The 26,325-nt window shown below is 55.1% G+C and overlaps 9 non-coding genes across 9 annotated transcripts; all 9 read right to left on the bottom strand.

Annotated features, from left to right (window-relative positions):
• Nucleotides 1–1,792: 1,792 nt before the first annotated feature.
• trnav-aac (transfer RNA valine (anticodon AAC)) lies at nucleotides 1,793–1,865 on the bottom strand. The gene has a single exon. It is a non-coding gene; the product is annotated as a tRNA-Val (tRNA).
• Nucleotides 1,866–7,112: 5,247 nt separating this feature from the next.
• trnav-cac (transfer RNA valine (anticodon CAC)) lies at nucleotides 7,113–7,185 on the bottom strand. Its single transcript has one exon. It is a non-coding gene; the product is annotated as a tRNA-Val (tRNA).
• A 3,339-nt stretch (nucleotides 7,186–10,524) lies between these two features.
• trnav-cac (transfer RNA valine (anticodon CAC)) lies at nucleotides 10,525–10,597 on the bottom strand. The gene has a single exon. It is a non-coding gene; the product is annotated as a tRNA-Val (tRNA).
• Nucleotides 10,598–13,849: 3,252 nt separating this feature from the next.
• Nucleotides 13,850–13,922, bottom strand: trnav-cac (transfer RNA valine (anticodon CAC)). Its single transcript has one exon. It is a non-coding gene; the product is annotated as a tRNA-Val (tRNA).
• A 453-nt stretch (nucleotides 13,923–14,375) lies between these two features.
• On the bottom strand, nucleotides 14,376–14,447 carry trnae-uuc (transfer RNA glutamic acid (anticodon UUC)). Its single transcript has one exon. It is a non-coding gene; the product is annotated as a tRNA-Glu (tRNA).
• A 4,242-nt stretch (nucleotides 14,448–18,689) lies between these two features.
• On the bottom strand, nucleotides 18,690–18,762 carry trnav-aac (transfer RNA valine (anticodon AAC)). The gene has a single exon. It is a non-coding gene; the product is annotated as a tRNA-Val (tRNA).
• Nucleotides 18,763–18,871: 109 nt separating this feature from the next.
• trnaf-gaa (transfer RNA phenylalanine (anticodon GAA)) lies at nucleotides 18,872–18,944 on the bottom strand. The gene has a single exon. It is a non-coding gene; the product is annotated as a tRNA-Phe (tRNA).
• Nucleotides 18,945–22,093: 3,149 nt separating this feature from the next.
• Nucleotides 22,094–22,166, bottom strand: trnav-aac (transfer RNA valine (anticodon AAC)). Its single transcript has one exon. It is a non-coding gene; the product is annotated as a tRNA-Val (tRNA).
• Nucleotides 22,167–25,497: 3,331 nt separating this feature from the next.
• trnav-aac (transfer RNA valine (anticodon AAC)) lies at nucleotides 25,498–25,570 on the bottom strand. Its single transcript has one exon. It is a non-coding gene; the product is annotated as a tRNA-Val (tRNA).
• Between the last annotated feature and the right edge of the window lie 755 nt (nucleotides 25,571–26,325).

Genomic DNA, 26,325 nt, shown 5'->3' on the forward strand with positions numbered 1-26,325 from the left:
AGTTGGTCGTTTGTGTTTTCTGTTCAGACGCGAAATGCTGAAATGATCTCTCGGCTCCTCGGTTGTCATTTCTGCTCCGTAAAGGAATCACAGCACGCGTCGGCTTCCAGCACGGTGGGTCGGGACACGATGCCGGGGGTCGAAGGGTGTGATGTCTTCCTCGTTAGTATAGTGGTGATTATCCCCACCTGTCACGCGGGAGACTGGGGTACATCAGGACGCGCATTGGAGTGAAAGCAGGATGCGCTGCGACATGCACTGTGCAGATCCCGCCACACTAAGAGGTGAGTGGGTCTGTGCGATCACAGCGCTAGGCGAATCCCCAATCCCCTTTTGTGCGTGGCGACAAAAGAAGCCGGTCTGTTTCCGCCCAGTTTCGAACCATTGACTTTTCGCGTGGGAGGCAAACGTGATAACCACTACACTACGGAAACGGTAGCAAACCCTTCCCAGCGGCCCAGTGCTGAGCTTCGCCAATGCGATTCAGCTGCTTCCAGTGCCTTTATTGGAGTGCGCTGATGGACCGTGCTCTCTCTCCAGAGACCAGCACGCCTGTCATGGACGGAGCAGGAAAAGCGGCGCCACATTCTACAGCCCTCTCCACGCAATCGACGAAATCGGGCTACTGAAGTGGAGAAAATCGCCTCTCCAGAAAGTGCAAATATCATCTTGGAGAGTATAAATCCTATTGCCGAAGGTCAGCCCTGTCTACCAGAGTAACCCTCCCACCTCCTGCAGCGATGATCAGCTCGTCTCACACGCGAGAAGTCTTCGGTTGGAAACAAGCGCCCCCTCTTCTCGCGCGTTTTGCACGTTCGAGTGGTTTTAATGCGGCTCCTTCGTACACGGTGCTGATCTTTTGGAAAGCAGGAGGCAAAACTGACACGTTCCCATACCGGGAGTCAAACCCGGGCCGCCTGGGTGAAAACCAGGAATCCTAACCGCTAGACCATATGGGAGCACACAACCCCGCTGTTCCGGGCATCATGCAAGCAAACTACATAAATATGAGAAAACACGCAAGAGAGTTGTCACTCAGAGTGTCGAAGGGTCGATGTATACTGGGGCTCAGTTGAAATGCAACGTCAGGACTTTTCCGAATTAGGTCACACGAAGAGAGCACAGCCTTTTCCGCCCTACCATGTGTGTATCGGTAACTCGCCGTGATCGTATAGTGGTCAGTACTTTGCGTTGTGGCCGCAACAACCCCGGTTCGAATCCGGGTCACGGCAGAATAGGGGCGTCTACTTTTACTACTTGCGCGAATGAAGGCAAAAGAAAGCCAATCGATGTGAACGAACGGCGCTTTACAGAGGAGTACTGCCTGACTGGATCGTTGATGAACGACAGAGGCCACTCCGACCTCTTCTCGGTTTTCTTCAACGACTTACTAAGGATCTTCTTCACATTCGCCCATGCAGGGGAAGCCAGTTACACCAAAGCAAACGCAGGAAAGTGCATTTCAAGCAGAGACCAGGAGGGACTTGTTTACACCGAGAGTGGTCGGAGAATGGAACAATGCGCCCAGCCCTGTTGCTGGAGCCGATTCTTGATGAGATCTTGGGCTCACTGGATGCTAATCTTTCTGTTGTTCTTGCAGGTCCTGCGCTGCTTTTGAGCCGACAGAGCTCGTCCTGGTCTGTCGGCACAGCCCAATTGCAAATGATCGGCTCCGCGTACAGAAGGAACGTGCGTTTGGTACAAGAGTGCATGAAGGCACCGGAAATACATTGGGAACAAATGACCGGTCGCTCAAGACCTCTGTGAAGTACAGGAGCGTGCAACAAGAGGCTGTTTCCGCCCGGTCTCGAACCGGGGACCTTTCGCGTGTTAGGCGAACGTGATAGCCGCTACACTACGGAAACCTGCAGGGACCGCTGCTGGTGTCTCGCTTGCGTTTCGGGCTGAGAAAGGGAAGCGTCACTTTAGGCAGGGGGCGCTGGAGAGAGGAACAAAGGGCGCGATGAAACAAAATTCCGAAACCCGGGATCGAACCAGGGACCTTTAGATCTTCAGTCTAACGCTCTCCCAACTGAGCTATTTCGGCAGTGCACAGAGCCCACAGCCACCTGCTCCAGCGGCATGAGCGCACCAAGAGGAGCGGGAGAGTGTTGCAGGAACGTCACTCAGAAGGAAAGCCACCCAGCTGCGCCCTCTGAGCTCTGTCCAGCTTATCTTCCTCGCATGGACTCCTGCCTGCGACGGGCAGGAAACAATTAGCAAGAACAGAACAGCACCCCATGGGTGTCTCATGACCACACCTTAGGTTGTGACACGTGCAGGTGTGAGGGGTTGCCGGGCTACTCTGGAGCAGAGCTTGGGCGGAGGGGGGGCGGGAAAGCAGACAAAGAGGTGACACCTCAAGGTCTGCACGATCACAGCTCTCCGCCGCCCCAGGCTTCCGCTCGATAAGCTACTGGACACACCCGCCCCTCCTCACACAGACCGTGGAAAAGCCCCCGAGTGGGAGGGCTCTCTCTTCCTCCCAGGAGCTCTTGGACACGACGCACAGACAGAGCGCGGGGAGCCGCCGCCTGCAAACACGGCTCCAGGCAGGACTCCACTCCACAGGAGCCGCAGAGCAGAGGAGATGGGGGCAGCTTAGTTCCTGTGCAGAGACCTGAGCTGTTGTTGCTGCGGACGCTGTCTTTTCTGTTCTCGGGGTAGGAGTGAATGTTGAGTTGCCCTTAGAAATGAAGCAGAGCACTTCAACGGCACGGGTGTGTGTGTGTGCGTGCGCCCTGGTGATTCTGGGAGACAGATCGAACCTGGGCTAAAAGAGAGGGGGCTTAGCCCTCTTCCATTTGCTAGTTCAGAGTTGTACAACCCATTTGTATCTGCTAGGCGGCGCAGTCGTCGTGCACAAAGAACGCTTTGAAAAGCGTCAAAAGCAAGTCATTCCGAGTTGGTCGTTTGTGTTTTCCGTTCAGACGCGAAATGCTGAAATGATCTCTCGGCTCCTCGGTTGTCATTTCTGCTCCGTAAAGGAATCACAGCACGCGTCGCCTTCCAGCACGCTGGGTCGGGACACGATGCCGGGGATCGAAGGGTGTGACGTCTTCCTCGTTAGTATAGTGGCGAGTATCCTTGCCTGTCACGCGTGAGACCGGGGTTCGATTCCCCGACGGGGAGTAGAAAGCTTTTCTTTTACCTCCTTAGAGAAAGGACTGCCTTTCACTTCTCTGTTTTCTTTCACAGCGTCGTGCACCTTTTCATTGCTCTCGCTTTCAGAGCCTCCGCACGGCACACGACTCGACATCAGAAAGCACATTGAAGTGAAAGCAGGAAGCGCTGCGACATGCACTGTGCAGATCCCGCCACACTAAGAGGTGAGTGGGTCTGTTCGATGCACAAAGAACGCTTTGATAAGCGTCAAAGGCAAGTCATTCCGAGTTGGTCGTTTGTGTTTTCTGTTCAGACGCGAAATGCTGAAATGATCTCTCGGCTCCTCGGTTGTCATTTCTGCTCCGTAAAGGAATCACAGCACGCGTCGGCTTCCAGCACGGTGGGTCGGGACACGATGCCGGGGGTCGAAGGGTGCGATGTCTTCCTCGTTAGTATAGTGGTGATTATCCCCACCTGTCACGCGGGAGACTGGGGTACATCAGGACGCGCATTGGAGTGAAAGCAGGATGCGCTGCGACATGCACTGTGCAGATCCCGCCACACTAAGAGGTGAGTGGGTCTGTGCGATCACAGCGCTAGGCGAATCCCCAATCCCCTTTTGTGCGTGGCGACAAAAGAAGCCGGTCTGTTTCCGCCCAGTTTCGAACCATTGACTTTTCGCGTGGGAGGCAAACGTGATAACCACTACACTACGGAAACGGTAGCAAACCCTTCCCAGCGGCCCAGTGCTGAGCTTCGCCAATGCGATTCAGCTGCTTCCAGTGCCTTTATTGGAGTGCGCTGATGGACCGTGCTCTCTCTCCAGAGACCAGCACGCCTGTCATGGACGGAGCAGGAAAAGCGGCGCCACATTCTACAGCCCTCTCCACGCAATCGACGAAATCGGGCTACTGAAGTGGAGAAAATCGCCTCTCCAGAAAGTGCAAATATCATCTTGGAGAGTATAAATCCTATTGCCGAAGGTCAGCCCTGTCTACCAGAGTAACCCTCCCACCTCCTGCAGCGATGATCAGCTCGTCTCACACGCGAGAAGTCTTCGGTTGGAAACAAGCGCCCCCTCTTCTCGCGCGTTTTGCACGTTCGAGTGGTTTTAATGCGGCTCCTTCGTACACGGTGCTGATCTTTTGGAAAGCAGGAGGCAAAACTGACACGTTCCCATACCGGGAGTCAAACCCGGGCCGCCTGGGTGAAAACCAGGAATCCTAACCGCTAGACCATATGGGAGCACACAACCCCGCTGTTCCGGGCATCATGCAAGCAAACTACATAAATATGAGAAAACACGCAAGAGAGTTGTCACTCAGAGTGTCGAAGGGTCGATGTATACTGGGGCTCAGTTGAAATGCAACGTCAGGACTTTTCCGAATTAGGTCACACGAAGAGAGCACAGCCTTTTCCGCCCTGCCACGTGGGTATCGGTAACTCGCCGTGATCGTATAGTGGTCAGTACTTTGCGTTGTGGCCGCAACAACCCCGGTTCGAATCCGGGTCACGGCAGAATAGGGGCGTCTGCTTTGACTACTTGCGCGAATGAAGGCAAAAAAAAGCCAATCGATGTGAACGAACGGCGCTTTACAGAGGAGTACTGCCTGACTGGATCGTTGATGAACGACAGAGGCCACTCTGACCTCTTCTCGGTTTTCTTCAATGACTTACTAAGGATCTTCTTCACATTCGCCCATGCAGGGGAAGCCAGTTACACCAAAGCAAACGCAGGAAAGTGCATTTCAAGCAGAGACCAGGAGGGACTTGTTTACACCGAGAGTGGTCGGAGAATGGAACAATGCGCCCAGCCCTGTTGCTGGAGCCGATTCTTGATGAGATCTTGGGCTCACTAAGAGGCCCCCGCTGGATGCTAATCTTTCTGTTGTTGTTGCAGGTCCTGCGCTGCTTTTGAGCCGACAGAGCTCGTCCTGGTCTGTCGGCACAGCCCAATTGCAAATGATCGGCTCCGCGTACAGAAGGAACGTGCGTTTGGTACAAGAGTGCATGAAGGCACCGGAAATACATTGGGAACAAATGACCGGTCGCTCAAGACCTCTGTGAAGTACAGGAGCGTGCAAAAAGAGGCTGTTTCCACCCGGTCTCGAACCGGGGACCTTTCGCGTGTGAGGCGAACGAGATAGCCGCTACACTACGGAAACCTGCAAGGACCGCTGCTGGTGTCTCGCTTGCGTTTCGGGCTGAGAAAGGGAAGCGTCACTTTAGGCAGGGGGCGCTGGAGAGAGGAACAAAGGGCGCGATGAAACAAAATGCCGAAACCCGGGATCAAACCAGGGACTTTTAGATCTTCAGTCTAACGCTCTCCCAACTGACCTATTTCGGCAGTGCGCAGAGCCCACAGCCACCTGCTCCAGCCTTCCTGTGTTGCGGCATGAGCGCACCAAGAGGAGCGGGAGAGTGTTGCAGGAACGTCACTCAGAAGGAAAGCCACCCAGCTGTGCCCTCTGAGCTCTGTCCAGCGCATCTTCCTCGCATGGATTCCTGCCTGCGAGGGGCAGGAAACAATTAGCAAGAACAGAGCAGCACCCCATGGGTGTCTCATGACCACACCTTAGGTTGTGACACGTGCAGGTGTGAGGGGTTGCCGGGCTACTCTGGAGCAGAGCTTGGGAGGAGGGGGGGCGGGAAAGCAGACAAAGTGGTGACACCTCAAGGTCTGCACGATCACAGCTCTCCGCCGCCCCAGGCTTCCGCTCGATAAGCTACTGGACACACCCGCCCCTCCTCACACAGACCGTGGAAAAGCCCCCGAGTGGGAGGGCTCTCTCTTCCTCCCAGGAGCTCTTGGACGCACAGACAGAGCGCGGGGAGCCGCCGCCTGCAAACACGGCTCCAGGCAGGACTCCACTCCGCAGGAGCCGCAGAGCAGAGGAGATGGGGGCAGCTTAGCTCCTGTGCAGAGACCTGAGCTGTTGTTGCTGCGGACGCTGTCTTTTCTGTTCTCGGGGTAGGAGTGAATGTTGAGTTGCCCTTAGAAATGAAGCAGAGCACTTCAACGGCACGGGTGTGTGTGTGTGCGTGCGCCCTGGTGATTCTGGGAGACAGATCGAACCTGGGCTAAAAGAGAGGGGGCTTAGCCCTCTTCCATTTGCTAGTTCAGAGTTGTACAACCCATCTGTATCTGCTAGGCGGCGCAGTCGTCGTGCACAAAGAACGCTTTGAAAAGCGTCAAAAGCAAGTCATTCCGAGTTGGTCGTTTGTGTTTTCCGTTCAGACGCGAAATGCTGACATGATCTCTCGGCTCCTCGGTTGTCATTTCTGTTCCGTAAAGGAATCACAGCACGCGTCGCCTTCCAGCACGCTGGGTCGGGACACGATGCCGAGGATCGGAGAGTGCGGTGTCTTCCTCGTTAGTATAGTGGCAAGTATCCCCGCCTGTCACGCGGGAGACCAGGGTTCGATTCCCTGACGGGGAGTAGAAAGCTTTTCTTTTACCTCCTTAGAGAAAGGACTGCCTTTCACTTCTCTGTTTTCTTTCACAGCGCCGTGCACCTTTTCATTGCTCTCGCTTTCAGAGCCTCCGCACGGCACACGACTCGACATCAGGAAGCACATTGAAGTGAAAGCAGGAAGCGCTGCGACATGCACTGTGCAGATCCCGCCACACTAAGAGGTGAGTGGGTCTGTTCGATGCACAAAGAACGCTTTGAAAGCATCAAAGGCAAATCATTCCGAGTTGGTCGTTTGTCATTTCTGCTCCGTAAAGGAATCACAGCAGGCGTCGGCTTCCAGCACGGTGGGTCGGGACACGATGCCGGGGGTCGGAGAGAGCGATGTCTTCCTCGTTAGTATAGTGGTGATTATCCGCACCTGTCACGCGGGAGACTGGGGTACATCAGGACGCGCATTGAAGTGAAAGCAGGATGCGCTGCGACATGCACTGTGCAGATCCCGCCACACTAAGAGGTGAGTGGGTCTGTTCGATCACTGCGCTAGGCGAATCCCCAATCCCCTTTTGTGCGTGCCGACAAAGGAAGCCGGTCTGTTTCCGCCCGGTTTCGAACCGGGGACCTTTCGCGTGTGAGGCGAACGTGATAACCACTACACTACGGAAACGGCGGCAATCCCTGCCCAGCGGCCCAGCGCTGAGCTTCGCCAATGCGATTCAGCTGCTTCCAGTGCCTTTATTGGAGTGCGCTGATGGACCGTGCTCTCTCTCCAGAGACCAGCACGCCTGTCATGGACGGAGCAGGAAAGGCGGCGCCACATTCTACAGCCCTCTCCACGCAATCGACGAAATCGGGCTACTGAAGTGGAGAAAATCGCCTCTCCAGAAAGTGCAAATATCATCTTGGAGAGTATAAATCCTATTGCCGAAGGTCAGCCCTGTCTACCAGAGTAACCCTCCCACCTCCTGCAGGGATGATCAGCTCGTCTCACACGCGAGAAGTCTTCGGTTGGAAACAAGCGCCCCCTCTTCTCGCGCGATTTGCACGTTCGAGTGGTTTTAATGCGGCTCCTTCGTACACGGTGCTGATCTTTTGGAAAGCAGGAGGCAAAACTGACAGGTTCCCATACCGGGAGTCGATCCCAGGCCGCCCGGGTGAAAACCAGAAATCCTAACCGCTAGACCATATGGGAGCACACACCCCTGCTGTTCCGGGCATCATGCAAGCAAACTACATAAATATGAGAAAACGCGCAAGAGAGTTGTCACTCAGAGTGTCGAAGGGTCGATGTATACTGGGGCTCAGTTGAAATGCAACGTCAGGACTTTTCCGAATTAGATCACACGAAGAGAGCACAGCCTTTTCCGGCCTGCCACGTGGGTATCGGTAACTCGCCGTGATCGTATAGTGGTCAGTACTTTGCGTTGTGGCCGCAACAACCCCGGTTCGAATCCGGGTCACGGCAGAATAGGGGCGTCTGCTTTGACTACTTGCGCGAATGAAGGCAAAAAAAAGCCAATCGATGTGAACGAACGGCGCTTTACAGAGGAGTACTGCCTGACTGGATCGTTGATGAACGACAGAGGCCACTCTGACCTCTTCTCGGTTTTCTTCAATGACTTACTAAGGATCTTCTTCACATTCGCCCATGCAGGGGAAGCCAGTTACACCAAAGCAAACGCAGGAAAGTGCATTTCAAGCAGAGACCAGGAGGGACTTGTTTACACCGAGAGTGGTCGGAGAATGGAACAATGCGCCCAGCCCTGTTGCTGGAGCCGATTCTTGATGAGATCTTGGGCTCACTAAGAGGCCCCCGCTGGATGCTAATCTTTCTGTTGTTGTTGCAGGTCCTGCGCTGCTTTTGAGCCGACAGAGCTCGTCCTGGTCTGTCGGCACAGCCCAATTGCAAATGATCGGCTCCGCGTACAGAAGGAACGTGCGTTTGGTACAAGAGTGCATGAAGGCACCGGAAATACATTGGGAACAAATGACCGGTCGCTCAAGACCTCTGTGAAGTACAGGAGCGTGCAAAAAGAGGCTGTTTCCACCCGGTCTCGAACCGGGGACCTTTCGCGTGTGAGGCGAACGAGATAGCCACTACACTACGGAAACCTGCAAGGACCGCTGCTGGTGTCTCGCTTGCGTTTCGGGCTGAGAAAGGGAAGCGTCACTTTAGGCAGGGGGCGCTGGAGAGAGGAACAAAGGGCGCGATGAAACAAAATGCCGAAACCCGGGATCAAACCAGGGACTTTTAGATCTTCAGTCTAACGCTCTCCCAACTGACCTATTTCGGCAGTGCGCAGAGCCCACAGCCACCTGCTCCAGCCTTCCTGTGTTGCGGCATGAGCGCACCAAGAGGAGCGGGAGAGTGTTGCAGGAACGTCACTCAGAAGGAAAGCCACCCAGCTGTGCCCTCTGAGCTCTGTCCAGCGCATCTTCCTCGCATGGACTCCTGCCTGCGAGGGGCAGGAAACAATTAGCAAGAACAGAGCAGCACCCCATGGGTGTCTCATGACCACACCTTAGGTTGTGACACGTGCAGGTGTGAGGGGTTGCCGGGCTACTCTGGAGCAGAGCTTGGGAGGAGGGGGGGCGGGAAAGCAGACAAAGAGGTGACACCTCAAGGTCTGCACGATCACAGCTCTCCGCCGCCCCAGGCTTCCGCTCGATAAGCTACTGGACACACCCGCCCCTCCTCACACAGACCGTGGAAAAGCCCCCGAGTGGGAGGGCTCTCTCTTCCTCCCAGGAGCTCTTGGACGCACAGACAGAGCGCGGGGAGCCGCCGCCTGCAAACACGGCTCCAGGCAGGACTCCACTCCGCAGGAGCCGCAGAGCAGAGGAGATGGGGGCAGCTTAGCTCCTGTGCAGAGACCTGAGCTGTTGTTGCTGCGGACGCTGTCTTTTCTGTTCTCGGGGTAGGAGTGAATGTTGAGTTGCCCTTAGAAATGAAGCAGAGCACTTCAACGGCACGGGTGTGTGTGTGTGCGTGCGCCCTGGTGATTCTGGGAGACAGATCGAACCTGGGCTAAAAGAGAGGGGGCTTAGCCCTCTTCCATTTGCTAGTTCAGAGTTGTACAACCCATCTGTATCTGCTAGGCGGCGCAGTCGTCGTGCACAAAGAACGCTTTGAAAAGCGTCAAAAGCAAGTCATTCCGAGTTGGTCGTTTGTGTTTTCCGTTCAGACGCGAAATGCTGACATGATCTCTCGGCTCCTCGGTTGTCATTTCTGTTCCGTAAAGGAATCACAGCACGCGTCGCCTTCCAGCACGCTGGGTCGGGACACGATGCCGAGGATCGGAGAGTGCGGTGTCTTCCTCGTTAGTATAGTGGCAAGTATCCCCGCCTGTCACGCGGGAGACCAGGGTTCGATTCCCTGACGGGGAGTAGAAAGCTTTTCTTTTACCTCCTTAGAGAAAGGACTGCCTTTCACTTCTCTGTTTTCTTTCACAGCGCCGTGCACCTTTTCATTGCTCTCGCTTTCAGAGCCTCCGCACGGCACACGACTCGACATCAGGAAGCACATTGAAGTGAAAGCAGGAAGCGCTGCGACATGCACTGTGCAGATCCCGCCACACTAAGAGGTGAGTGGGTCTGTTCGATGCACAAAGAACGCTTTGAAAGCATCAAAGGCAAATCATTCCGAGTTGGTCGTTTGTGTTTTCTGTTCAGACGCGAAATGCTGAAATGATCTCTCGGCTCCTCGGTTGTCATTTCTGCTCCGTAAAGGAATCACAGCAGGCGTCGGCTTCCAGCACGGTGGGTCGGGACACGATGCCGGGGGTCGGAGAGAGCGATGTCTTCCTCGTTAGTATAGTGGTGATTATCCGCACCTGTCACGCGGGAGACTGGGGTACATCAGGACACGCATTGAAGTGAAAGCAGGATGCGCTGCGACATGCACTGTGCAGATCCCGCCACACTAAGAGGTGAGTGGGTCTGTTCGATCACTGCGCTAGGCGAATCCCCAATCCCCTTTTGTGCGTGCCGACAAAGGAAGCCGGTCTGTTTCCGCCCGGTTTCGAACCGGGGACCTTTCGCGTGTGAGGCGAACGTGATAACCACTACACTACGGAAACGGTGGCAATCCCTGCCCAGCGGCCCAGCGCTGAGCTTCGCCAATGCGATTCAGCTGCTTCCAGTGCCTTTATTGGAGTGCGCTGATGGACCGTGCTCTCTCTCCAGAGACCAGCACGCCTGTCATGGACGGAGCAGGAAAGGCGGCGCCACATTCTACAGCCCTCTCCACGCAATCGACGAAATCGGGCTACTGAAGTGGAGAAAATCGCCTCTCCAGAAAGTGCAAATATCATCTTGGAGAGTATAAATCCTATTGCCGAAGGTCAGCCCTGTCTACCAGAGTAACCCTCCCACCTCCTGCAGGGATGATCAGCTCGTCTCACACGCGAGAAGTCTTCGGTTGGAAACAAGCGCCCCCTCTTCTCGCGCGATTTGCACGTTCGAGTGGTTTTAATGCGGCTCCTTCGTACACGGTGCTGATCTTTTGGAAAGCAGGAGGCAAAACTGACAGGTTCCCATACCGGGAGTCGATCCCAGGCCGCCCGGGTGAAAACCAGAAATCCTAACCGCTAGACCATATGGGAGCACACACCCCTGCTGTTCCGGGCATCATGCAAGCAAACTACATAAATATGAGAAAACGCGCAAGAGAGTTGTCACTCAGAGTGTCGAAGGGTCGATGTATACTGGGGCTCAGTTGAAATGCAACGTCAGGACTTTTCCGAATTAGATCACACGAAGAGAGCACAGCCTTTTCCGCCCTGCCACGTGGGTATCGGTAACTCGCCGTGATCGTATAGTGGTCAGTACTTTGCGTTGTGGCCGCAACAACCCCGGTTCGAATCCGGGTCACGGCAGAATAGGGGCGTCTGCTTTGACTACTTGCGCGAATGAAGGCAAAAAAAAGCCAATCGATGTGAACGAACGGCGCTTTACAGAGGAGTACTGCCTGACTGGATCGTTGATGAACGACAGAGGCCACTCTGACCTCTTCTCGGTTTTCTTCAATGACTTACTAAGGATCTTCTTCACATTCGCCCATGCAGGGGAAGCCAGTTACACCAAAGCAAACGCAGGAAAGTGCATTTCAAGCAGAGACCAGGAGGGACTTGTTTACACCGAGAGTGGTCGGAGAATGGAACAATGCGCCCAGCCCTGTTGCTGGAGCCGATTCTTGATGAGATCTTGGGCTCACTAAGAGGCCCCCGCTGGATGCTAATCTTTCTGTTGTTGTTGCAGGTCCTGCGCTGCTTTTGAGCCGACAGAGCTCGTCCTGGTCTGTCGGCACAGCCCAATTGCAAATGATCGGCTCCGCGTACAGAAGGAACGTGCGTTTGGTACAAGAGTGCATGAAGGCACCGGAAATACATTGGGAACAAATGACCGGTCGCTCAAGACCTCTGTGAAGTACAGGAGCGTGCAAAAAGAGGCTGTTTCCACCCGGTCTCGAACCGGGGACCTTTCGCGTGTGAGGCGAACGAGATAGCCGCTACACTACGGAAACCTGCAAGGACCGCTGCTGGTGTCTCGCTTGCGTTTCGGGCTGAGAAAGGGAAGCGTCACTTTAGGCAGGGGGCGCTGGAGAGAGGAACAAAGGGCGCGATGAAACAAAATGCCGAAACCCGGGATCAAACCAGGGACTTTTAGATCTTCAGTCTAACGCTCTCCCAACTGACCTATTTCGGCAGTGCGCAGAGCCCACAGCCACCTGCTCCAGCCTTCCTGTGTTGCGGCATGAGCGCACCAAGAGGAGCGGGAGAGTGTTGCAGGAACGTCACTCAGAAGGAAAGCCACCCAGCTGTGCCCTCTGAGCTCTGTCCAGCGCATCTTCCTCGCATGGACTCCTGCCTGCGAGGGGCAGGAAACAATTAGCAAGAACAGAGCAGCACCCCATGGGTGTCTCATGACCACACCTTAGGTTGTGACACGTGCAGGTGTGAGGGGTTGCCGGGCTACTCTGGAGCAGAGCTTGGGCGGAGGGGGGGCGGGAAAGCAGACAAAGAGGTGACACCTCAAGGTCTGCACGATCACAGCTCTCCGCCGCCCCAGGCTTCCGCTCGATAAGCTACTGGACACACCCGCCCCTCCTCACACAGACCGTGGAAAAGCCCCCGAGTGGGAGGGCTCTTTCTTCCTCCCAGGAGCTCTTGGACGCACAGACAGAGCGCGGGGAGCCGCCGCCTGCAAACACGGCTCCAGGCAGGACTCCACTCCGCAGGAGCCGCAGAGCAGAGGAGATGGGGGCAGCTTAGCTCCTGTGCAGAGACCTGAGCTGTTGTTGCTGCGGACGCTGTCTTTTCTGTTCTCGGGGTAGGAGTGAATGTTGAGTTGCCCTTAGAAATGAAGCAGAGCACTTCAACGGCACGGGTGTGTGTGTGTGCGTGCGCCCTGGTGATTCTGGGAGACAGATCGAACCTGGGCTAAAAGAGAGGGGGCTTAGCCCTCTTCCATTTGCTAGTTCAGAGTTGTACAACCCATCTGTATCTGCTAGGCGGCGCAGTCGTCGTGCACAAAGAACGCTTTGAAAAGCGTCAAAAGCAAGTCATTCCGAGTTGGTCGTTTGTGTTTTCCGTTCAGACGCGAAATGCTGACATGATCTCTCGGCTCCTCGGTTGTCATTTCTGTTCCGTAAAGGAATCACAGCACGCGTCGCCTTCCAGCACGCTGGGTCGGGACACGATGCCGAGGATCGGAGAGTGCGGTGTCTTCCTCGTTAGTATAGTGGCAAGTATCCCCGCCTGTCACGCGGGAGACCAGGGTTCGATTCCCTGACGGGGAGTAGAAAGCTTTTCTTTTACCTCCTTAGAGAAAGGACTGCCTTTCACTTCTCTGTTTTCTTTCACAGCGCCGTGCACCTTTTCATTGCTCTCCGGGGTAGGAGAGCAATGCTAGGCGGCGCAGTCGTCGTGCACAAAGAACGCTTTGAAAGCATCAAAGGCAAATCATTCCGAGTTGGTCGTTTGTGTTTTCTGTTCAGACGCGAAATGCTGAAATGATCTCTCGGCTCCTCGGTTGTCATTTCTGCTCCGTAAAGGAATCACAGCAGGCGTCGGCTTCCAGCACGGTGGGTCGGGACACGATGCCGGGGGTCGGAGAGAGCGATGTCTTCCTCGTTAGTATAGTGGTGATTATCCGCACCTGTCACGCGGGAGACTGGGGTACATCAGGACGCGCATTGAAGTGAAAGCAGGATGCGCTGCGACATGCACTGTGCAGATCCCGCCACACTAAGAGGTGAGTGGGTCTGTTCGATCACTGCGCTAGGCGAATCCCCAATCCCCTTTTGTGCGTGCCGACAAAGGAAGCCGGTCTGTTTCCGCCCGGTTTCGAACCGGGGACCTTTCGCGTGTGAGGCGAACGTGATAACCACTACACTACGGAAACGGTGGCAATCCCTGCCCAGCGGCCCAGCGCTGAGCTTCGCCAATGCGATTCAGCTGCTTCCAGTGCCTTTATTGGAGTGCGCTGATGGACCGTGCTCTCTCTCCAGAGACCAGCACGCCTGTCATGGACGGAGCAGGAAAGGCGGCGCCACATTCTACAGCCCTCTCCACGCAATCGACGAAATCGGGCTACTGAAGTGGAGAAAATCGCCTCTCCAGAAAGTGCAAATATCATCTTGGAGAGTATAAATCCTATTGCCGAAGGTCAGCCCTGTCTACCAGAGTAACCCTCCCACCTCCTGCAGGGATGATCAGCTCGTCTCACACGCGAGAAGTCTTCGGTTGGAAACAAGCGCCCCCTCTTCTCGCGCGTTTTGCACGTTCGAGTGGTTTTAATGCGGCTCCTTCGTACACGGTGCTGATCTTTTGGAAAGCAGGAGGCAAAACTGACACGTTCCCATACCGGGAGTCGAACCCGGGCCGCCTGGGTGAAAACCAGGAATCCTAACCGCTAGACCATATGGGAGCACACACCCCTGCTGTTCCGGGCATCATGCAAGCAAACTACATAAATATGAGAAAACGCGCAAGAGAGTTGTCACTCAGAGTGTCGAAGGGTCGATGTATACTGGGGCTCAGTTGAAATGCAACGTCAGGACTTTTCCGAATTAGGTCACACGAAGAGAGCACAGCCTTTTCCGGCCTGCCACGTGGGTATCGGTAACTCGCCGTGATCGTATAGTGGTCAGTACTTTGCTTTGTGGCCGCAACAACCCCGGTTCGAATCCGGGTCACGGCAGAATAGGGGCGTCTGCTTTGACTACTTGCGCGAATGAAGGCAAAAAAAAGCCAATCGATGTGAACGAACGGCGCTTTACAGAGGAGTACTGCCTGACTGGATCGTTGATGAACGACAGAGGCCACTCTGACCTCTTCTCGGTTTTCTTCAATGACTTACTAAGGATCTTCTTCACATTCGCCCATGCAGGGTAAGCCAGTTACCCCAAAGCGAACGCAGGAAAGTGCATTTCAAGCAGAGACCAGGAGGGACTTGTTTACACCGAGAGTGGTCGGAGAATGGAACAATGCGCCCAGCCCTGTTGCTGGAGCCGATTCTTGATGAGATCTTGGGCTCACTAAGAGGCCCCCGCTGGATGCTAATCTTTCTGTTGTTGTTGCAGGTCCTGCGCTGCTTTTGAGCCGACAGAGCTCGTCCTGGTCTGTCGGCACAGCCCAATTGCAAATGATCGGCTCCGCGTACAGAAGGAACGTGCGTTTGGTACAAGAGTGCATGAAGGCACCGGAAATACATTGGGAACAAATGACCGGTCGCTCAAGACCTCTGTGAAGTACAGGAGCGTGCAAAAAGAGGCTGTTTCCGCCCGGTCCCGAACCGGGGACCTTTCGCGTGTGAGGCGAACGTGATAGCCGCTACACTACGGAAACCTGCAGGGACCGCTGCTGGTGTCTCGCTTGCGTTTCGGGCTGAGAAAGGGAAGCGTCACTTTAGGCAGGGGGCGCTGGAGAGAGGAACAAAGGGCGCGATGAAACAAAATGCCGAAACCCGGGATCAAACCAGGGACTTTTAGATCTTCAGTCTAACGCTCTCCCAACTGACCTATTTCGGCAGTGCGCAGAGCCCACAGCCACCTGCTCCAGCCTTCCTGTGTTGCGGCATGAGCGCACCAAGAGGAGCGGGAGAGTGTTGCAGGAACGTCACTCAGAAGGAAAGCCACCCAGCTGTGCCCTCTGAGCTCTGTCCAGCGCATCTTCCTCGCATGGACTCCTGCCTGCGACGGGCAGGAAACAATTAGCAAGAACAGAGCAGCACCCCATGGGTGTCTCATGACCACACCTTAGGTTGTGACACGTGCAGGTGTGAGGGGTTGCCGGGCTACTCTGGAGCAGAGCTTGGGCGGAGGGGGGGCGGGAAAGCAGACAAAGAGGTGACACCTCAAGGTCTGCACGATCACAGCTCTCCGCCGCCCCAGGCTTCCGCTCGATAAGCTACTGGACACACCCGCCCCTCCTCACACAGACCGTGGAAAAGCCCCCGAGTGGGAGGGCTCTCTCTTCCTCCCAGGAGCTCTTGGACGCACAGACAGAGCGCGGGGAGCCGCCGCCTGCAAACACGGCTCCAGGCAGGACTCCACTCCGCAGGAGCCGCAGAGCAGAGGAGATGGGGGCAGCTTAGCTCCTGTGCAGAGACCTGAGCTGTTGTTGCTGCGGACGCTGTCTTTTCTGTTCTCGGGGTAGGAGTGAATGTTGAGTTGCCCTTAGAAATGAAGCAGAGCACTTCAACGGCACGGGTGTGTGTGCGTGCGCCCTGGTGATTCTGGGAGACAGATCGAACCTGGGCTAAAAGAGAGGGGGCTTAGCCCTCTTCCATTTGCTAGTTCAGAGTTGTACAACCCATCTGTATCTGCTAGGCGGCGCAGTCGTCGTGCACAAAGAACGCTTTGAAAAGCGTCAAAAGCAAGTCATTCCGAGTTGGTCGTTTGTGTTTTCCGTTCAGACGCGAAATGCTGACATGATCTCTCGGCTCCTCGGTTGTCATTTCTGTTCCGTAAAGGAATCACAGCACGCGTCGCCTTCCAGCACGCTGGGTCGGGACACGATGCCGAGGATCGGAGAGTGCGGTGTCTTCCTCGTTAGTATAGTGGCGAGTATCCTTGCCTGTCACGCGTGAGACCGGGGTTCGATTCCCCGACGGGGAGTAGAAAGCTTTTCTTTTACCTCCTTAGAGAAAGGACTGCCTTTCACTTCTCTGTTTTCTTTCACAGCGTCGTGCACCTTTTCATTGCTCTCGCTTTCAGAGCCTCCGCACGGCACACGACTCGACATCAGAAAGCACATTGAAGTGAAAGCAGGAAGCGCTGCGACATGCAGTGTGCAGATCCCGCCACACTAAGAGGTGAGTGGGTCTGTTCGATGCACAAAGAACGCTTTCATAAGCGTCAAAGGCAAGTCATTCCGAGTTGGTCGTTTGTGTTTTCTGTTCAGACGCGAAATGCTGAAATGATCTCTCGGCTCCTCGGTTGTCATTTCTGCTCCGTAAAGGAATCACAGCACGCGTCGGCTTCCAGCACGGTGGGTCGGGACACGATGCCGGGGGTCGAAGGGTGCGATGTCTTCCTCGTTAGTATAGTGGTGATTATCCCCACCTGTCACGCGGGAGACTGGGGTACATCAGGACGCGCATTGGAGTGAAAGCAGGATGCGCTGCGACATGCACTGTGCAGATCCCGCCACACTAAGAGGTGAGTGGGTCTGTGCGATCACAGCGCTAGGCGAATCCCCAATCCCCTTTTGTGCGTGGCGACAAAAGAAGCCGGTCTGTTTCCGCCCAGTTTCGAACCATTGACTTTTCGCGTGGGAGGCAAACGTGATAACCACTACACTACGGAAACGGTAGCAAACCCTTCCCAGCGGCCCAGTGCTGAGCTTCGCCAATGCGATTCAGCTGCTTCCAGTGCCTTTATTGGAGTGCGCTGATGGACCGTGCTCTCTCTCCAGAGACCAGCACGCCTGTCATGGACGGAGCAGGAAAAGCGGCGCCACATTCTACAGCCCTCTCCACGCAATCGACGAAATCGGGCTACTGAAGTGGAGAAAATCGCCTCTCCAGAAAGTGCAAATATCATCTTGGAGAGTATAAATCCTATTGCCGAAGGTCAGCCCTGTCTACCAGAGTAACCCTCCCACCTCCTGCAGCGATGATCAGCTCGTCTCACACGCGAGAAGTCTTCGGTTGGAAACAAGCGCCCCCTCTTCTCGCGCGTTTTGCACGTTCGAGTGGTTTTAATGCGGCTCCTTCGTACACGGTGCTGATCTTTTGGAAAGCAGGAGGCAAAACTGACACGTTCCCATACCGGGAGTCAAACCCAGGCCGCCTGGGTGAAAACCAGGAATCCTAACCGCTAGACCATATGGGAGCACACAACCCCGCTGTTCCGGGCATCATGCAAGCAAACTACATAAATATGAGAAAACACGCAAGAGAGTTGTCACTCAGAGTGTCGAAGGGTCGATGTATACTGGGGCTCAGTTGAAATGCAACGTCAGGACTTTTCCGAATTAGGTCACACGAAGAGAGCACAGCCTTTTCCGCCCTACCATGTGTGTATCGGTAACTCGCCGTGATCGTATAGTGGTCAGTACTTTGCGTTGTGGCCGCAACAACCCCGGTTCGAATCCAGGTCACGGCAGAATAGGGGCGTCTACTTTTACTACTTGCGCGAATGAAGGCAAAAGAAAGCCAATCGATGTGAACGAACGGCGCTTTACAGAGGAGTACTGCCTGACTGGATCGTTGATGAACGACAGAGGCCACTCCGACCTCTTCTCGGTTTTCTTCAACGACTTACTAAGGATCTTCTTCACATTCGCCCATGCAGGGGAAGCCAGTTACACCAAAGCAAACGCAGGAAAGTGCATTTCAAGCAGAGACCAGGAGGGACTTGTTTACACCGAGAGTGGTCGGAGAATGGAACAATGCGCCCAGCCCTGTTGCTGGAGCCGATTCTTGATGAGATCTTGCGCTCACTGGATACTAATCTTTCTGTTGTTCTTGCAGGTCCTGCGCTGCTTTTGAGCCGACAGAGCTCGTCCTGGTCTGTCGGCACAGCCCAATTGCAAATGATCGGCTCCGCGTAGAGAAGGAACGTGCGTTTGGTACAAGAGTGCATGAAGGCACCGGAAATACATTGGGAACAAATGACCGGTCGCTCAAGACCTCTGTGAAGTACAGGAGCGTGCAACAAGAGGCTGTTTCCGCCCGGTCTCGAACCGGGGACCTTTCGCGTGTTAGGCGAACGTGATAGCCGCTACACTACGGAAACCTGCAGGGACCGCTGCTGGTGTCTCGCTTGCGTTTCGGGCTGAGAAAGGGAAGCGTCACTTTAGGCAGGGGGCGCTGGAGAGAGGAACAAAGGGCGCGATGAAACAAAATGCCGAAACCCGGGATCGAACCAGGGACCTTTAGATCTTCAGTCTAACGCTCTCCCAACTGAGCTATTTCGGCAGTGCACAGAGCCCACAGCCACCTGCTCCAGCCTTCCTGTGTTGCGGCATGAGCGCACCAAGAGGAGCGGGAGAGTGTTGCAGGAACGTCACTCAGAAGGAAAGCCACCCAGCTGCGCCCTCTGAGCTCTGTCCAGCGCATCTTCCTCGCATGGACTCCTGCCTGCGACGGGCAGGAAACAATTAGCAAGAACAGAACAGCACCCCATGGGTGTCTCATGACCACACCTTAGGTTGTGACACGTGCAGGTGTGAGGGGTTGCCGGGTTACTCTGGAGCAGAGCTTGGGCGGAGGGGGGGCGGGAAAGCAGACAAAGAGGTGACACCTCAAGGTCTGCACGATCACAGCTCTCCGCCGCCCCAGGCTTCCGCTCGATAAGCTACTGGACACACCCGCCCCTCCTCACACAGACCGTGGAAAAGCCCCCGAGTGGGAGGGCTCTCTCTTCCTCCCAGGAGCTCTTGGACACGACGCACAGACAGAGCGCGGGGAGCCGCCGCCTGCAAACACGGCTCCAGGCAGGACTCCACTCCGCAGGAGCCGCAGAGCAGAGGAGATGGGGGCAGCTTAGTTCCTGTGCAGAGACCTGAGCTGTTGTTGCTGCGGACGCTGTCTTTTCTGTTCTCGGGGTAGGAGTGAATGTTGAGTTGCCCTTAGAAATGAAGCAGAGCACTTCAACGGCACGGGTGTGTGTGTGTGCGTGCGCCCTGGTGATTCTGGGAGACAGATCGAACCTGGGCTAAAAGAGAGGGGGCTTAGCCCTCTTCCATTTGCTAGTTCAGAGTTGTACAACCCATTTGTATCTGCTAGGCGGCGCAGTCGTCGTGCACAAAGAACGCTTTGAAAAGCGTCAAAAGCAAGTCATTCCGAGTTGGTCGTTTGTGTTTTCCGTTCAGACGCGAAATGCTGCAATGATCTCTCGGCTCCTCGGTTGTCATTTCTGCTCCGTAAAGGAATCACAGCACGCGTCGCCTTCCAGCACGCTGGGTCGGGACACGATGCCGGGGATCGAAGGGTGTGATGTCTTCCTCGTTAGTATAGTGGCGAGTATCCTTGCCTGTCACGCGTGAGACCGGGGTTCGATTCCCCGACGGGGAGTAGAAAGCTTTTCTTTTACCTCCTTAGAGAAAGGACTGCCTTTCACTTCTCTGTTTTCTTTCACAGCGTCGTGCACCTTTTCATTGCTCTCGCTTTCAGAGCCTCCGCACGGCACACGACTCGACATCAGAAAGCACATTGAAGTGAAAGCAGGAAGCGCTGCGACATGCACTGTGCAGATCCCGCCACACTAAGAGGTGAGTGGGTCTGTTCGATGCACAAAGAACGCTTTGATAAGCGTCAAAGGCAAGTCATTCCGAGTTGGTCGTTTGTGTTTTCTGTTCAGACGCGAAATGCTGAAATGATCTCTCGGCTCCTCGGTTGTCATTTCTGCTCCGTAAAGGAATCACAGCACGCGTCGGCTTCCAGCACGGTGGGTCGGGACACGATGCCGGGGGTCGGAGAGAGCGATGTCTTCCTCGTTAGTATAGTGGTGATTATCCCCACCTGTCACGCGGGAGACTGGGGTACATCAGGACGCGCATTGGAGTGAAAGCAGGATGCGCTGCGACATGCACTGTGCAGATCCCGCCACACTAAGAGGTGAGTGGGTCTGTGCGATCACAGCGCTAGGCGAATCCCCAATCCCCTTTTGTGCGTGGCGACAAAAGAAGCCGGTCTGTTTCCGCCCAGTTTCGAACCAGGGACTTTTCGCGTGTGAGGCAAACGTGATAACCACTACACTACGGAAACGGTAGCAAACCCTTTCCAGCGGCCCAGTGCTGAGCTTCGCCAATGCGATTCAGCTGCTTCCAGTGCCTTTATTGGAGTGCGCTGATGGACCGTGCTCTCTCTCCAGAGACCAGCACGCCTGTCATGGACGGAGCAGGAAAAGCGGCGCCACATTCTACAGCCCTCTCCACGCAATCGACGAAATCGGGCTACTGAAGTGGAGAAAATCGCCTCTCCAGAAAGTGCAAATATCATCTTGGAGAGTATAAATCCTATTGCCGAAGGTCAGCCCTGTCTACCAGAGTAACCCTCCCACCTCCTGCAGCGATGATCAGCTTGTCTCACACGCGAGAAGTCTTCGGTTGGAAACAAGCGCCCCCTCTTCTCGCGCGTTTTGCACGTTCGAGTGGTTTTAATGCGGCTCCTTCGTACACGGTGCTGATCTTTTGGAAAGCAGGAGGCAAAACTGACACGTTCCCATACCGGGAGTCAAACCCGGGCCGCCTGGGTGAAAACCAGGAATCCTAACCGCTAGACCATATGGGAGCACACAACCCCGCTGTTCCGGGCATCATGCAAGCAAACTACATAAATATGAGAAAACACGCAAGAGAGTTGTCACTCAGAGTGTCGAACGGTCGATGTATACTGGGGCTCAGTTGAAATGCAACGTCAGGACTTTTCCGAATTAGGTCACACGAAGAGAGCACAGCCTTTTCCGCCCTACCATGTGTGTATCGGTAACTCGCCGTGACCGTATAGTGGTCAGTACTTTGCGTTGTGGCCGCAACAACCCCGGTTCGAATCCGGGTCACGGCAGAATAGGGGCGTCTGCTTTGACTACTTGCGCGAATGAAGGCAAAAGAAAGCCAATCGATGTGAACGAACGGCGCTTTACAGAGGAGTACTGCCTGACTGGATCGTTGATGAACGACAGAGGCCACTCCGACCTCTTCTCGGTTTTCTTCAACGACTTACTAAGGATCTTCTTCACATTCGCCCATGCAGGGGAAGCCAGTTACACCAAAGCAAACGCAGGAAAGTGCATTTCAAGCAGAGACCAGGAGGGACTTGTTTACACCGAGAGTGGTCGGAGAATGGAACAATGCGCCCAGCCCTGTTGCTGGAGCCGATTCTTGATGAGATCTTGGGCTCACTGGATACTAATCTTTCTGTTGTTCTTGCAGGTCCTGCGCTGCTTTTGAGCCGACAGAGCTCGTCCTGGTCTGTCAGCACAGCCCAATTGCAAATGATCGGCTCCGCGTAGAGAAGGAACGTGCGTTTGGTACAAGAGTGCATGAAGGCACCGGAAATACATTGGGAACAAATGACCGGTCGCTCAAGACCTCTGTGAAGTACAGGAGCGTGCAACAAGAGGCTGTTTCCGCCCGGTCTCGAACCGGGGACCTTTCGCGTGTTAGGCGAACGTGATAGCCGCTACACTACGGAAACCTGCAGGGACCGCTGCTGGTGTCTCGCTTGCGTTTCGGGCTGAGAAAGGGAAGCGTCACTTTAGGCAGGGGGCGCTGGAGAGAGGAACAAAGGGCGCGATGAAACAAAATGCTGAAACCCGGGATCGAACCAGGGACCTTTAGATCTTCAGTCTAACGCTCTCCCAACTGAGCTATTTCGGCAGTGCACAGAGCCCACAGCCACCTGCTCCAGCCTTCCTGTGTTGCGGCATGAGCGCACCAAGAGGAGCGGGAGAGTGTTGCAGGAACGTCACTCAGAAGGAAAGCCACCCAGCTGCGCCCTCTGAGCTCTGTCCAGCGCATCTTCCTCGCATGGACTCCTGCCTGCGACGGGCAGGAAACAATTAGCAAGAACAGAACAGCACCCCATGGGTGTCTCATGACCACACCTTAGGTTGTGACACGTGCAGGTGTGAGGGGTTGCCGGGCTACTCTGGAGCAGAGCTTGGGCGGAGGGGGGGCGGGAAAGCAGACAAAGAGGTGACACCTCAAGGTCTGCACGATCACAGCTCTCCGCCGCCCCAGGCTTCCGCTCGATAAGCTACTGGACACACCCGCCCCTCCTCACACAGACCGTGGAAAAGCCCCCGAGTGGGAGGGCTCTCTCTTCCTCCCAGGAGCTCTTGGACACGACGCACAGACAGAGCGCGGGGAGCCGCCGCCTGCAAACACGGCTCCAGGCAGGACTCCACTCCACAGGAGCCGCAGAGCAGAGGAGATGGGGGCAGCTTAGTTCCTGTGCAGAGACCTGAGCTGTTGTTGCTGCGGACGCTGTCTTTTCTGTTCTCGGGGTAGGAGTGAATGTTGAGTTGCCCTTAGAAATGAAGCAGAGCACTTCAACGGCACGGGTGTGTGTGTGTGCGTGCGCCCTGGTGATTCTGGGAGACAGATCGAACCTGGGCTAAAAGAGAGGGGGCTTAGCCCTCTTCCATTTGCTAGTTCAGAGTTGTACAACCCATTTGTATCTGCTAGGCGGCGCAGTCGTCGTGCACAAAGAACGCTTTGAAAAGCGTCAAAAGCAAGTCATTCCGAGTTGGTCGTTTGTGTTTTCCGTTCAGACGCGAAATGCTGCAATGATCTCTCGGCTCCTCGGTTGTCATTTCTGCTCCGTAAAGGAATCACAGCACGCGTCGCCTTCCAGCACGCTGGGTCGGGACACGATGCCGGGGATCGAAGGGTGTGATGTCTTCCTCGTTAGTATAGTGGCGAGTATCCTTGCCTGTCACGCGTGAGACCGGGGTTCGATTCCCCGACGGGGAGTAGAAAGCTTTTCTTTTACCTCCTTAGAGAAAGGACTGCCTTTCACTTCTCTGTTTTCTTTCACAGCGTCGTGCACCTTTTCATTGCTCTCGCTTTCAGAGCCTCCGCACGGCACACGACTCGACATCAGAAAGCACATTGAAGTGAAAGCAGGAAGCGCTGCGACATGCACTGTGCAGATCCCGCCACACTAAGAGGTGAGTGGGTCTGTTCGATGCACAAAGAACGCTTTGATAAGCGTCAAAGGCAAGTCATTCCGAGTTGGTCGTTTGTGTTTTCTGTTCAGACGCGAAATGCTGAAATGATCTCTCGGCTCCTCGGTTGTCATTTCTGCTCCGTAAAGGAATCACAGCACGCGTCGGCTTCCAGCACGGTGGGTCGGGACACGATGCCGGGGGTCGGAGAGAGCGATGTCTTCCTCGTTAGTATAGTGGTGATTATCCCCACCTGTCACGCGGGAGACTGGGGTACATCAGGACGCGCATTGGAGTGAAAGCAGGATGCGCTGCGACATGCACTGTGCAGATCCCGCCACACTAAGAGGTGAGTGGGTCTGTGCGATCACAGCGCTAGGCGAATCCCCAATCCCCTTTTGTGCGTGGCGACAAAAGAAGCCGGTCTGTTTCCGCCCAGTTTCGAACCAGGGACTTTTCGCGTGTGAGGCAAACGTGATAACCACTACACTACGGAAACGGTAGCAAACCCTTTCCAGCGGCCCAGTGCTGAGCTTCGCCAATGCGATTCAGCTGCTTCCAGTGCCTTTATTGGAGTGCGCTGATGGACCGTGCTCTCTCTCCAGAGACCAGCACGCCTGTCATGGACGGAGCAGGAAAAGCGGCGCCACATTCTACAGCCCTCTCCACGCAATCGACGAAATCGGGCTACTGAAGTGGAGAAAATCGCCTCTCCAGAAAGTGCAAATATCATCTTGGAGAGTATAAATCCTATTGCCGAAGGTCAGCCCTGTCTACCAGAGTAACCCTCCCACCTCCTGCAGCGATGATCAGCTCGTCTCACACGCGAGAAGTCTTCGGTTGGAAACAAGCGCCCCCTCTTCTCGCGCGTTTTGCACGTTCGAGTGGTTTTAATGCGGCTCCTTCGTACACGGTGCTGATCTTTTGGAAAGCAGGAGGCAAAACTGACACGTTCCCATACCGGGAGTCAAACCCGGGCCGCCTGGGTGAAAACCAGGAATCCTAACCGCTAGACCATATGGGAGCACACAACCCCGCTGTTCCGGGCATCATGCAAGCAAACTACATAAATATGAGAAAACACGCAAGAGAGTTGTCACTCAGAGTGTCGAACGGTCGATGTATACTGGGGCTCAGTTGAAATGCAACGTCAGGACTTTTCCGAATTAGGTCACACGAAGAGAGCACAGCCTTTTCCGCCCTACCATGTGTGTATCGGTAACTCGCCGTGACCGTATAGTGGTCAGTACTTTGCGTTGTGGCCGCAACAACCCCGGTTCGAATCCGGGTCACGGCAGAATAGGGGCGTCTGCTTTGACTACTTGCGCGAATGAAGGCAAAAGAAAGCCAATCGATGTGAACGAACGGCGCTTTACAGAGGAGTACTGCCTGACTGGATCGTTGATGAACGACAGAGGCCACTCCGACCTCTTCTCGGTTTTCTTCAACGACTTACTAAGGATCTTCTTCACATTCGCCCATGCAGGGGAAGCCAGTTACACCAAAGCAAACGCAGGAAAGTGCATTTCAAGCAGAGACCAGGAGGGACTTGTTTACACCGAGAGTGGTCGGAGAATGGAACAATGCGCCCAGCCCTGTTGCTGGAGCCGATTCTTGATGAGATCTTGGGCTCACTGGATACTAATCTTTCTGTTGTTCTTGCAGGTCCTGCGCTGCTTTTGAGCTGACAGAGCTCGTCCTGGTCTGTCAGCACAGCCCAATTGCAAATGATCGGCTCCGCGTAGAGAAGGAACGTGCGTTTGGTACAAGAGTGCATGAAGGCACCGGAAATACATTGGGAACAAATGACCGGTCGCTCAAGACCTCTGTGAAGTACAGGAGCGTGCAACAAGAGGCTGTTTCCGCCCGGTCTCGAACCGGGGACCTTTCGCGTGTTAGGCGAACGTGATAGCCGCTACACTACGGAAACCTGCAGGGACCGCTGCTGGTGTCTCGCTTGCGTTTCGGGCTGAGAAAGGGAAGCATCACTTTAGGCAGGGGGCGCTGGAGAGAGGAACAAAGGGCGCGATGAAACAAAATGCTGAAACCCGGGATCGAACCAGGGACCTTTAGATCTTCAGTCTAACGCTCTCCCAACTGAGCTATTTCGGCAGTGCACAGAGCCCACAGCCACCTGCTCCAGCCTTCCTGTGTTGCGGCATGAGCGCACCAAGAGGAGCGGGAGAGTGTTGCAGGAACGTCACTCAGAAGGAAAGCCACCCAGCTGCGCCCTCTGAGCTCTGTCCAGCGCATCTTCCTCGCATGGACTCCTGCCTGCGACGGGCAGGAAACAATTAGCAAGAACAGAACAGCACCCCATGGGTGTCTCATGACCACACCTTAGGTTGTGACACGTGCAGGTGTGAGGGGTTGCCGGGCTACTCTGGAGCAGAGCTTGGGCGGAGGGGGGGCGGGAAAGCAGACAAAGAGGTGACACCTCAAGGTCTGCACGATCACAGCTCTCCGCCGCCCCAGGCTTCCGCTCGATAAGCTACTGGACACACCCGCCCCTCCTCACACAGACCGTGGAAAAGCCCCCGAGTGGGAGGGCTCTCTCTTCCTCCCAGGAGCTCTTGGACACGACGCACAGACAGAGCGCGGGGAGCCGCCGCCTGCAAACACGGCTCCAGGCAGGACTCCACTCCACAGGAGCCGCAGAGCAGAGGAGATGGGGGCAGCTTAGTT

The sequence above is a fragment of the Atractosteus spatula genome (assembly GCF_055471065.1).
Source record: "Atractosteus spatula isolate fAtrSpa1 chromosome 10 unlocalized genomic scaffold, fAtrSpa1.hap1 SUPER_10_unloc_7, whole genome shotgun sequence".
Classification (NCBI taxonomy): domain Eukaryota; kingdom Metazoa; phylum Chordata; class Actinopteri; order Semionotiformes; family Lepisosteidae; genus Atractosteus; species Atractosteus spatula.